We start from the raw sequence: 12,967 nt of genomic DNA on the forward strand, positions 1-12,967 counted from the left end.
AGGTCTCAGCTATGATTTGTTCAAGTACACCTTCAGCCCCTTTCTCTCTCTCCTCTTCTTCTGGAATTCCTATGATATGGATATTGTTCCATTTCATTGAATCACTTAGTTCTCTAATTCTCCCCTCATGGACCAGAATTTTTTCATCTCTCTTTTTCTCAGCTTCATATTTTTCCAAAATTTCTATTTCATTTAATCTTCTATTTCACTTAATCTCCCCTCTGCCTCTCCAATCCTTGCTTTTACCACCTCTCGTTTATTTTGCATCTCATTACAGCATTTTTAAATTCATCATGACTATTTTTCAGTTCCTTGATTTCTGCAGCAATAGATTCTCTGCTGTCTTCAATGCTTTTTTCAAGCCCAGCAGTTAATCTTATGACTATTATTCTAAATTCTTGTTCAGTTATATTCTTTATATCTGTTTTGAGCAATTTTTTTTTCATGTTTATTTACTTTTGAGACAGAGAGAGACAGAGCATGAACGGGGGAGGGTCAGAGAGAGGGAGACACAGAATCTGAAACAGGCTCCAGGCTCTGAGCTGTCAGCACAGAGCCCAACGCGGGGCTTGAACTCATGGACAGCGAAATCATGACCTGAGCCGAAGTCGGCCACTTAACCGACGGAGCCACCCAGGCGCCCCGTGTTTTAAGCAATTCTTTAGCTGTCATTTCTTCCTGGAATTTCTTTTAAGGAGTATTCTTCCATTTCATCATTTTGGCTAGTTTTCTGTCCCTAATGTGTTTTAAAAGCTTGTTATGTGCCCTGAACCTGTGAGCACTAACATCAAAGAGGGGTCACACACTATCCAGGACCTGGCCCTTCAGGAGGTTTTGTTGTTGTTGTTTTGAGAGGGTTACTTGCTCTCTGTTGTGTGACTTTAGTCACTTTACCTCCCTACTCATAGTGATGTTTTAGACCTTCCACTAGATGTGCTTTGATTTGTTCCTTGATGTAGCCCTGGAAAGGAAAACAAACAAACAAACAAAATCAACCAGAAAACAAAAAACAAGCAGACCCACAAACAGAAAACCCAAAAAACTAGAAACCCCAGCTACAATTAAACAACAGAGTGGAGGCAGTGCTGATGGAAGAGGCCTTTTTCCTTACAAAGAGAAATGCCAGGGAGGGAAAAATAAAATAAAAATTGACCAGACAGATAAACTATATGGCTTAATCCAGAGATGGAGAAAGGAAAATAAAGAAGGAGGAAGGGAAAAAGAAAAGAAAATTGACCAGAGAAACTATACGGCTTAATCCAGAGAGAAAGGAAAAAATAAAGGAGGTGTAGAACATGTATCAAGAGAATAGATTAAATATGTCTGCTTAAACAAACCAACAACCAAAGTAACTAGACTAGAGGGGGGAAGAGATAAGAAGGAGAAAAGGAAGGAAGAATATATCTATATAATAAGAATCTTCCAAGAATCCAGGCAGTGCAGAAGCGCTGGTCTGGAGTAGGGGCTGTCTGGTTCATCAGCGTCTATCCTCAGTTATCAGGCACTGAGGGGCGTGGTTTTGTGTAGGCGGGTCCCGCCTCTGCTGTGGGCTCCGCCAAACCGATCCCTGAAGCCCTGCCTTGGTGGTGGTGGGGAGAAAAATGCGACACCCCAGTCCCTCCTCTACAACCGGGTGTCCCAAACCACTCTGTTCAAGCCATCCTTACTGTGCCATGGGCACAAACGAGGCCATGTGTCCCACTCTGCTGACTCCCATGCTTCCCTGGCACTAGGCTGGGGCTTAAACCCCAATGTATTTAAGATTCCCCCTCTATGTGCCCTGATTTCAGGGAAGTGCTGGTCTGTTGAGCGGATATATACCTTCTTCCCACAGCACTCTGGGCAGGAAATTGCTTTCTTCCACTGAGGGCTGCGCCTCTGAGCTAGTTATCGAGCCGGGGGCTGGCTCCACTCCTCCCCAGCTGCGGGAACAGGGCAAACGGCCCCAGTCCAGAGAAAGCCCCGCAGTTAGAGATTGCACCTTTCTCTGTCAGCTCCGTGGTTTTTTTGTTGTCCAGATACAATCCTATACTTCCCCAGCCTCTCTTTCTCTTCCCTTAGTCTCTCTGCAGAAGGGGATCCCTCCTCTCTGTTTTATCTCTCTCAGTTCTCAATCACACACCTATGGCCTGTCTTGTCTCACTGGGTCCCTGGAAGCATCTCTGTTGCTTTGCCGCCCAGACTCCTGGCGTTCAAAGTCCTTTGGCCTCAACACTGCTTTGTATGAGAGACGAGGGAACTTTGGATCCCCCTACTTCTCCATCATGTTGGCCCCTCTCCTGACTTCATCTCCTAACGTCAGCAATTTATCATCACATCATCACGAGAAGGGTGAGTACAGTACAATAAGATATTTTGAGAGAGAGAAAGACTGCATTTGCATAACTTTTATTACAGTATATTGTTATAATTGTTCATTTTATTTTTTTAATCTTTGACTGTGCCTAACTTATAAATTAATTTTATCATAGATATGTATACATAGAAAAAATATGGTATTCACAGGGTTCACTACTGTCATTTCAGGCATCCACTGAGGGTCTTGAAATGGACAGGAGGCATATTTTTTCCAACATATCCCCATCTCCCTTGTTTAAAAGCCTGTGAATTACACAAAATAAGGATACCGGTAGAGTAACTCAGGTTTTCCTGACATTTACTTAGGTGGGAAATGAGCAGGTTGTCATAAGCTCTGTCTTAGAGACACCTGTGTTTCAGCACCATCTGAAAACTAGCTGTGTGATTTTCCTGTCAGAATAACGCAGATGAGAAATTTGTCTAAGACTCATTCCATGTGGTCTTCTTGTGTTGGCTGTGAACCTTTAATTTGATGGTGGACAGGATGAGTGAAAATGCTTCAGTATGTATGATTGTGGTCCACCTTTAGGTCCTAAGATATGCCTCTCAAGGTATATAAAGTTGAAAAGCCCCTTTTCACTAGGAGAATGAAAAGCTATTTGCTTCAGAGTGAAGGATGTCATACTTTCCGTGGTTATAAATGTATGTTCTTTACATTAAAGTATTATTCATTGTTTTCTCTAATCTGAACATCATTCATGGGTCAAGTAAGATGCTACAGGGCTCTAATTTTGGAGCTCTTATAAATGGCGACTTGTTTCTAGGGCTTAAGCAGGTTATTTCACTGTGTGGTAGTGTGCATTGTTCCCAATCAGTTCCTACCACGTTGCAGTCCTCCAAGTGATTTATGTTCAAAGAGTCTGCTTTCCTCAGATGGTGTCTTATTCCTGTATTTTGCCAGGATGTCATGCATTCTGTAATGGGCATTTCAATAGGTCAGGTTCAAATGCATTTAAAGGCAAGATTAGCAGTTATGTGCTCGCATTCCCTACGTGCATTATTTGCTTTGTGTCACAAAGGGGTCATGAGTGCATGCTTTAATAGCATTAGTGTTGTAAAATTACTCAGCGGCAGCAGCCAGCAAGGGAAAACCGCAAAAGATAATGGGGAAAAAATGTTTTGGGGTGTGCAAATCAAGGAGACTTTGATGTAAATCTCAATTCTGAAGATTAAAAGTTCCTCTAAAATGCCTTCCTTTATTCATATTGATTACCCTGCTGTCAGGAATGTGTTTGCCAGAGCTCAGAAATATGAAAATGTGTGACAGTAAAAGTTCCTCATCAGACTTTTTATTAGGCACTGAAATCTGTAAGAAATCTTTTTAAGTGGCTTGTGTTGCAGAGGCTCTGTTTGCAGCTTGCTAATAAATGTGTCATCAACTGGGAAATGTAAGCAAACATCTAAAACTTGATTTTGCATTTCAGATATAGACCCAAGGTATTGTGTAAAAAACACTTCTGTGACTTAGAGTGACTGTTAATTGTGACAGATTTCAAAGTCACCTTGCACGCATTTTGACAAGGTGAGTTATGAAATGAAATTTCCAGTTTGTTCCGACAAAAGACTTTAGTGGGAGGTTTTGATTGTTAAACAAATCCAGACTTCAAGTTTTTAAAATAGCTGTCTGTTTGCCTCAGGTTTCTTTTATGATGGTGGTAAGAAGTGGTTAATTATTGGTTTTTAAATCCCTGATGGGATACTTGGGGGGAAAACACATTTTGATCTTCCAGAGCAGATGGAAACAATATGCCTAGTGATGTGTTACAACTGTGTAGGTTTTGTGAGGCTTGCCTTTCAGAGCTGTTGGCCTCCCCTTTCACCGCAATCTGTCAGTAACAGGAAGGGTGCTCCTAAGTAGATCAACTGGCAGACCCCTGGGAGCTACAGCCATGACCCGGAACCCTTGCTATGACCACAGTTTCTCTTTTCCATGGCCTGTATAAACTCCATTCTTTATTTCCTTGAAACCAGCTTTAACCTGGAACCTTTATGAGGATATAATTTTTTTTCTGTTGTTTCCTAACCCAGCTGTAGATCTTAGAACCCCTGGGTCCTATAGCCTATTTGTTTAGGTCCTTGGATTAACCTAGGCTCTGCTTCTGTTTTCCATTCAACCCCTGAATTAACCTACTGTCCTTGGCTATGACTTTCCTTTGTTTCAGGGCTTACAGGAGTCATCCAGGCACTGGCCCTGACGAGCCATGGCTTCTCTGTGCCCATGGTCACTTTGACTGCCATTCACACACAGTATGCTATAGAACCGTGTATCATTATGGTAAACTTTATACTTAGAGTTTATTCACATGTGAAGTGATGTTCCAGCTACAGATAGGTCTTGGTTTTTTTCTGGTAGTTTTTTCTTCTATAAACATGCCACACACATACCGAATCAGTGAACACTAAACCATTGCTCCCGTTTCAGTTCTTGTGAGCCTCTGATCACAATACTTTTTCAACCAATCGGTACATAACCATATGTGTGTTTCTCATTTAGTAGAACTCATGGCCAACAGCATTTGTAACTCATGCCCAAATGAAGCTTATCTAATGCAGTATGTTTTCCATAAGGCACATCCCTGCCATCTTACACTTAGGAACACTAGATGGGACTTCATTATTTTTAGGGACCATTTTAAGCAGTAACATCACCAAGAAAAAGCACAAACATGCAAAAAATGTGGCACTAAATAAACCATGAACAGGACGCTTGATTGTAGTATGGGAGCTGAAGCAAGAAGGCAGAGAGATGCCATATTTTACATCAGCTGGGGACACGGGCCTCAAGCGACTCAAATATTTCATTGCTCTGTGCAGGTCTGCAAATGACCAAGAAAGTGCAGCAAATATTGATTTTAGGGTTACAAAAAATTTATCAAGTAGGTCACTGGCACATAAGGAATCCATGAATGACAAGGTTAGACTATGTCTGCTTTTCCTAGATATTGTGACTGGGAAGGAGGATTCTGTGCCCTTTGGTAGCTTTTATCTTTATTCTTCACTTATTGCTGATTTTGAACTAACCTGGAGCATCTTCTCTATAGATGAGAAAGATACTTCTCCATCTTGGTCTTCATCTCTTCTAATCCTTTTCCTTCCTCTGCCTCAACAATATAAAATGTTGATTCGATTGGACAGAGTATGAAATTTTTATTGGCTCGTATTTATTAATAGGTAGGGTTACTGTGTATAAAAGATTGTGCATATACTTGTGTTCAGGAAAAAGTTAACATCCAGCCCTGTGACTGATGTCCTTGTTAGCAAGGCCTGCTTGCAAGGTTGGCCATTCGCTTGCAAGGTTGGCCTTTGCTGGCATCTGGGAACTTATATTTCAGGTGTGTTCCCACCACCCTAACTGATAAGACTGGCTTGATGTGACTTAACTTTAAAACAGTAAGGTTTAGGGGCGCCTGGGTGGCTCAGTTGGTTAAGCATCTGCCTTCGGCTCAGGTCATGATCTCACCGTTTGTGAGTTCGAGCCCCACGTTAGGCTCTGTGCTGACAGCTTGGAGCCTGGAGCCTTCTTTGGATTCTGTGTCTCCCCCTCTCTCTACTCCTCCCTTCCTCATGCTCTGTGTCTCTCTGTGTCTCAATAATAAATAAACGTTAAAAAAATTTTTTAAATAAAAAAAAAACAGTAAGGTTTATACTGAACACTTGATTTTCTTCTGGGAGTCAGAGATTTTGATAAGTGCTAGGCAGAGGTACCTGTGTGGTCAATCCCCAGCAAAAATTTTGAGTCCCTACTGAGCTTTCCTTATAGATATTTCACAAAGATTTTCACAACTTGTTGCTGGAAGAATCATGTGTATGTTGTATGACTCCGCTAGGAGGGCCTCTCGGAAGCCTGTGCCCTGTTTCCTCTGTACTTCACCCCACACACCTTTCCCGTTTACTGATTTTCCTTTGTATCCTTCACTGTAATAAATCTTAGCTGTGAGTACAACTGTACACAGAGTCCTGTGAGTCCTCCTAGAGAGTCACCCAACCTATGTTGTATTGGGCACCCCGATGCAACCTGCATGCCTTTTGGTATGTTGTGTCTCACTATTCCCCTATGTGCCTGGGAAGCAGTGGACACAGGCCCTTATCCCATACTCTCAGTTGTCTCCCCCATTTCTAAGGGCATATAGCTGATCCTTAAAGCAGCCTGTCTGAAAGTTGCTATCTTCTTTTTTGTGTGTCTTTTCTCTCTTCACTTTCTATTCTCCATCTGACAGCCTAAGGGCAGCAAATGCCCTCGATTTGGAGTCATCCTTTACAAACAGTTGAAGGCTCCATTTGAGACTATCGCTTGGGGCGCCTGGGTGGCGCAGTCGGTTAAGCGTCCGACTTCAGCCAGGTCACGATCTCGCGGCCCGTGAGTTCGAGCCCCGCGTCAGGCTCTGGGCTGATGGCTCAGAGCCTGGAGCCTGTTTCCGATTCTGTGTCTCCCTCTCTCTCTGCCCCTCCCCCGTTCATGCTCTGTCTCTCTCTGTCCCAAAAATAAATAAACGTTGAGACTATCGCTTAAGTCCTATGCATCAACTTACCTCTACCAGAGAACCCCAAATTGGGGTTAGACACTGGCCGGGTTACTAACACCACTTTTTCTCCCCTTTACATATTGGTTACCTCTTATATAATACCTGACACACACAAAATAAGAGTACCTGACACAAAACAGAAGTAATTGGCAGAGCAGGATTCAAACATTCTTTGATCCCTTTTGCTAAATGTCATTAAAATACCACACACAACCCTGATACTCCTTATCAGTTTCTTTTTATTTTCTACCCATCCTCTTCTCCAACCTGTCTGTCCCCAGCTTTTTTTTTAGTGGGTTGTGGTGAATGTGGGCTGTGCTGTGAGGATTAGCTGTTCTAAGATAGCATTTTTTTTCTTTTTTCTCTCACTTGCATTGTCCAACCTATCTCTCTTTATCAAATCTCATAATTCTAACTGTAACTTACTTAACTTACAGAACAGCTTATATTCCCAGGAAAAAAACAAACTTTACTCCATCAGCCATTTTTATTACACACTTCAAAAGTACCAGAGACCAGTTTTCCCACCATTACTTGGTTTATTTCATACAGAAGAATCACCCCACCTGAAACAGCACTCATACAGTCAACACATGACACGATGATGCCAATTTGATTGTGAATCAAGTGCCACATTCTTAGGGTTATGCTTTGTCAAGCAGCCTTTAGGTTTCTGTCAAGATGGAGGCTAATGACTTGCTTTAATTCACTTCATTTATCAGTGTCTTTCTGGATCCATGGAATTCAAGAGTTGACCACATAACACAATGGTTATACTCCCTTTTGAGACAAAGTCCCTGAATTTTAGAGTCATACTGCTTTAGTTAAAATCCTGCCTCATGTTAGCTTTGTTATCTTGGGCAATTTTTTTAATTAACTTTTTTAGCTTTAGATTTCTTACCTATTGAACGAAAATTAAATGAATGAATAGATGTGAAGTATTTAGGGACACAAAGTAAGTACTCAATGCTGTGAATAACAATGATAATTTTATTAAATAGAGAAGATGGGTATGAAAGTCTAAAAACAGTATGGTAGAGCAGACAAAGTCTAGTTTTGTGACTTTTGGACAGGCCTCTGTTCTTTGAGCTTCTACCTTATTAAAATTAAGATAACACATCCACTTGAAGGATTTGTACAAGAAGTAGCAATTATGTAATAATTGTGCTTAGAATTATGTCTGATGTATAATACATAAAAAGGTAACTATCTTAAGTATTATGGAAGAAATTAGGCCAGCCTGAAGAAATCCGGTAGTGGACTAAGGATAATTAGTTACCTTTTCTGTATAATGATCTTATTTATGAAAATGTGTTTTAAGATATTGCTCTGAGGTGATAATATTTCCATTACAATTTCATAGTTACTTGTCTGCGTGCCTAACACCTCCAGTAATTGTTCATTTCCTTAATGAAGTGCACAATCTTAGGACCTTAATCATCTTTATATTCTGGTTCCTAGCAAAATATCTGATTCTCAATAGGTTCTCAGTAACTTCTTGCTAAATTAAATCTAGTTCTTATTGTTATTATAAGTAAGGAGCATACTGAAAGGAAATACTGGGTATTGCTAGAGGTACTTCTAAGCATACAAAGAATCTTCAAATAGTCCTCAAGAAAGAGAAAAATATTATAAAGAAAAACCAAAAAGGATCTGTTAATAATTTTTATGATCTAAGATTATTTTTTAGACTTACACATTAATTATTTGACTAGTTAGTGAAAAGGTATAATCAGACTTCAAAACTTAAATATTAATTTTGAATTTTCCTCTCTGTTACTTATGAAACCAAGTCCTCTTAATTTTTCCTTTTTGAAATTTCTTGCATCTATCCTTTTCTCTTCCCATGGCTAATATCCTACTTGTAGATACAACTTCAATACCAGTGCATTAATCATTGGCCAAAATATAGAGTAGAATTGGAGACTGCTCACATTACATAATAGAAATGATTATTTCCATGTATTCATAAAGAATAATTGGTATCCATAGCTCTGGCCTTCTTTTTTACTTAATAGATGGCTACAGTCAAAATTCTTTTAGGCATTGACTAAGGATGCATCACAGCAAAACGTTTCAGAGAGTGCTCACCCCAGTGACCTGTAGCCAGGAGGAGGAGGAGAACAGGGTTTTGTTTTGCTTTGCTAGAAAAGCTCCATTATTATCAAAGGAAACAAACTCAAATTTCTCACATACTCTTTTCTGTCTTACATTCAAACCTTGATTCAAGACATACCAGTCATCTGCGTAAGCAGAAAGATTAGCTCAAATGTCATTACTTCCTTGAACTTTCTTAATGCTATCAGCATATGCACACATAAACACACAGAACACACAATCACATATATGTGGCAAGTAGCTATACCAATGCACATTAGAAAATCCATGAACTTTGTAATCAGATATAGGTTTGAATCCCAACTCCACATTAGCAGTATGACCTTGGGCATGCTGATTAGCCTTTTGATATTCTAGCTTCCTTTTCTTTCAAGCAAGGAGAATACTAAACTCACAGAATTTTAGTGACAATGGAATGAGACCAAATGCATAATGTGCCCAGATCTTGACATGGCATATGAAACAATCTGCTGCTGGGGCGCCTGGGTGGCTCAGTCGGTGAAGCGTCCGACTTCTGCTCAGGTCATGATCTCACCATCCGTGAGTTCAAGTCCTGCCATCAGGCTCTGTGCTGATAGCTCAGAGCCTGTAGCCTGCCTTGGATTCTGTGTCTCCCTCTCTCTCTGACCCTCCCCTGTTCATGCTCCGTCTCTCTCTGTCTCAAAAATAAATAAACATTAAAAAAAATTAAAAAAAAAAGAAAAAATCTGCTGTAAACATTAAGTTCACCAAGTCTTTAAACTCCTGTAATTCTTCTCCACTGACCCCAGCCCACATCTGCTTTATCTTTATAGTTTCTGCATGTAAGTATCTCTTCTATTTCTTCCTGGACTTGAAACATCATAAGAGCAGAACCTCTGTCTATTCACTTCTGTATGCCCTCAAATACAAGCCTCAGGATGCCTAATTCCAGCCCATGATTTTATCGATTGCTTTCTACAAAGAAATGTTCTGATCTAAACTATTTTTATAAATTATTCCAGTATTGTATATCATTAATGACCTTTTCATCATGATTTATCATGCTATGAAAGCTCTAATGGGGATGTTCACCATCTGATCTAAGAACACTGTCGTCTAGAACCATTAGCAGATTTATCATGTCATTGTGCTTTCAATTCCTGTGAGCACTTCTCTCTTCTCGGGCTCACTATTTTCACCAGCTTTTCCATTTTCTTTTATTAGGAGTATTACCTAGTTTATTTATTTTTTAATGTTTATCTATTTTGAGAGAGAGAGATCACATGAGAGAGCAACAGAGAGAGGATGAGAGAGACAATACCAACCAGGCTCCGTGCTGTCAGAGTAGAGCCTGATGTGGGGCTAGAAACTCATGAACCATGAGATCATGAGCTGAGTCAAAAGCAAGAGTCGGATTCCCAACTGACTGAGCCACCCAGGTGCCCCAGGAGTATTCCTTAGTTTACTGCAAGCTGGACCTTTTGCAGAACTATCAGCAGCCCTGAATGTTTGGAAGTCCCATGCTGAAGTGGGGGCTAACATTATTTTCTATGTACAAAGTGTGTTTATTCTGTTTTTAGTTTTCTCTATTTGCCGAGATCTAAGTTTTGTTGATTTCACTTTCATTCTTCCATTTACTATCTATTACATACTTACTGGAGTCCAGGCATTGGGAATATGTCTGAAAATCAATGCAGGCCTTGTCTTCATTGAGCTATATAGTGGAAGGAAATACATTAAACTACATGTACACAAATAGTTTTGTAATGCAAAGCTGTGGTAAATGCCTTGAAATATGTGATGAGAGGTTATGGGAAGAAAGATCTGAGTCAGACTGGGAAGGCTGTTTTGTGAAAATGGCATTTGAGATCTAAAGCATGAGTAGGAATTTGGGGCAAGAGTGGAGTGAAAGCACAGGTGCTCTGATGGCGGAAAAAAATCACACTTTTAATGAGCTAAAAAAAAAAAAGACAAAGAAAAACAAACCACGGTGTGGCACTGCAGGTAAGAAGCAGAATGGAATGAAGTAGGTCTGAAAAGACAGGCAGACCCCAAATAAGGAAACCTTGTTGAGGACCTGGAATTTAACCGGAGAGGAATGTTAGCCTTCTGAAGTGTTACAAGCATGCTTAAAAATAGCCACTTCAGGGGTGCCTGGGTGGCGCAGTCGGTTGGGTGTCCGACTTCGGCCAGGTCACGATCTCGTGGTCCGTGAGTTCGAGCCCCGCGTCAGGCTCTGGACTGATGGTTCAGAGCCTGGAGCCCGTTTCCAATTCTGTGTCTCCCTCTCTCTCTGCCCCTCCCCTGTTCATGCTCTGTCTCTCTCTGTCCCAAAAATAAATTAAAAAAAAACGTTGAAAAAATAGCCACTTCAATTGCTGTGGGGATTAGAAAAAGGCAAGTGAAGAAGGTAGAATCCAGCCAGAGGTTGTTGCAGTAGTTGAGCGATAGATGCTGATGGCTTAGACCAGACCTGAAGCACAGAGCTTACTCTCATGCAGAGGGCAGGTGAGAAATAAGTGGAGACTTTACACTGTACTCAAGGTAGAACTGGGGTGCCTGGGTGGCTCAGTTGGTTAAGAGTTCAGCTTGTGATTTAGGCTCAGGTCATGATTTCATGGTGAGCGCCTCATTGGGCTTCATGCTGACAGCCTGGAGCCTGCTTGGGATTCTCTCTCTCTCTCTCTCTCTCTCTCTCTCTCTCCCCTTCCCCCATCCCTCTATGTCTCTCTCTCTCTCTCTCTCTCTCTCTCTCTCACACACACACACACACACACACACATACATACACACTAAATAAACTTTTTTAAAAAAGAAAGTAGAACCAAGAGTACTACTTACAGATGGAGGGTAAAGGGGGATGAGATATTAGAAGGGACTTCAATAGCTAGGGCATAGGTGTCATTTACTAATGTGTGCCAGTTTGGAGAAGGAAGTAATTTTTAGAAGGATATTAAGAGTTCATTTAGAAGTCGTTGGGTTGCTTAGCCAGTTAAGCTTCCGACTTTGTCTCCAGTCATGATCTCACAGTCTGTGGGTTTGAGCCCCATATTGGGCTCTGTGCTGACAGCTCAGAGCCTAGAGCCTGCTTCAGATTCTGTGTCTCCCTCTCTCTCTGCCCCTCCTCTGCTCATGCTCTGTCTCTCTCCATCTCTGAAAAATGAATAAATGTTAAAAAGTTAAAAAAAGAGTTCATTAAAAAATTATTTTTTAATGTTTACTTATTTTGGGGAGAGAAAGAGAGATAGAGCATGAGCAGAGAAGGGGCAGAGAAAGGAAGACACAGAATCTGAAGCAGGCTCCAGGCTCTGAGCTGTCAGCACAGAGCTATTCACACAGGGCTTGAATTAATAAACCGTGAGATCATGACCTGAGCCAAAGTCAGATGCTCAACCGACTGAGGCACCCAGGTGCCCCAAGAGTTCATTTTTAAATGTAAGTTTTAATTCCTGCAGGATATTTATATAAATTAAAAAGTAAGCAGTTGGGGAACCCCTGTGTGGCTCTGTTGGTTGAATGTCCGATGCTTGATTTTGGTTCAGGTCATGATCCCAGGATTGTGAGATCGAGCCCCGCATTGGGTTCCATGCTGAGCATGGAGTCTGCTTCGGATTCTTTCTCTCTCCCTCTGTCTCCCCAACTCATACTCTGTCTCTCTCAACTAAAAAAAAATGAAAAATAAAAAAAAAATAAGCTGTTGGAGGTGTCTGTCAGGAAATCTGAAAAGAACCTGGGACTAGAGATAGAAGCTTGAAAATTGACAATAATTGTGGAAATTTTGGAAGAGAAAAGTCATAAGGAAAGAATGGGAAGATAAGCGTATCTTAGGGATGCTGTGTCGTGCTGAACAGATTGCTCCTTCAGGACTGAGACACTCATTTCCCGAGCTACTGGCAGTGTGGGCTGGAGATTGTGCATAGCTGAATCTCTTGCCAGGAACTGGAAGGGAATCTCTTGCCCAAATTTATACTTCCTCCCCTGGGACAGCTCATACACAATGAGTAGAC

Source organism: Prionailurus bengalensis, chromosome D1 (genome assembly GCF_016509475.1).
Source record: "Prionailurus bengalensis isolate Pbe53 chromosome D1, Fcat_Pben_1.1_paternal_pri, whole genome shotgun sequence".
NCBI lineage: Eukaryota > Metazoa > Chordata > Mammalia > Carnivora > Felidae > Prionailurus > Prionailurus bengalensis.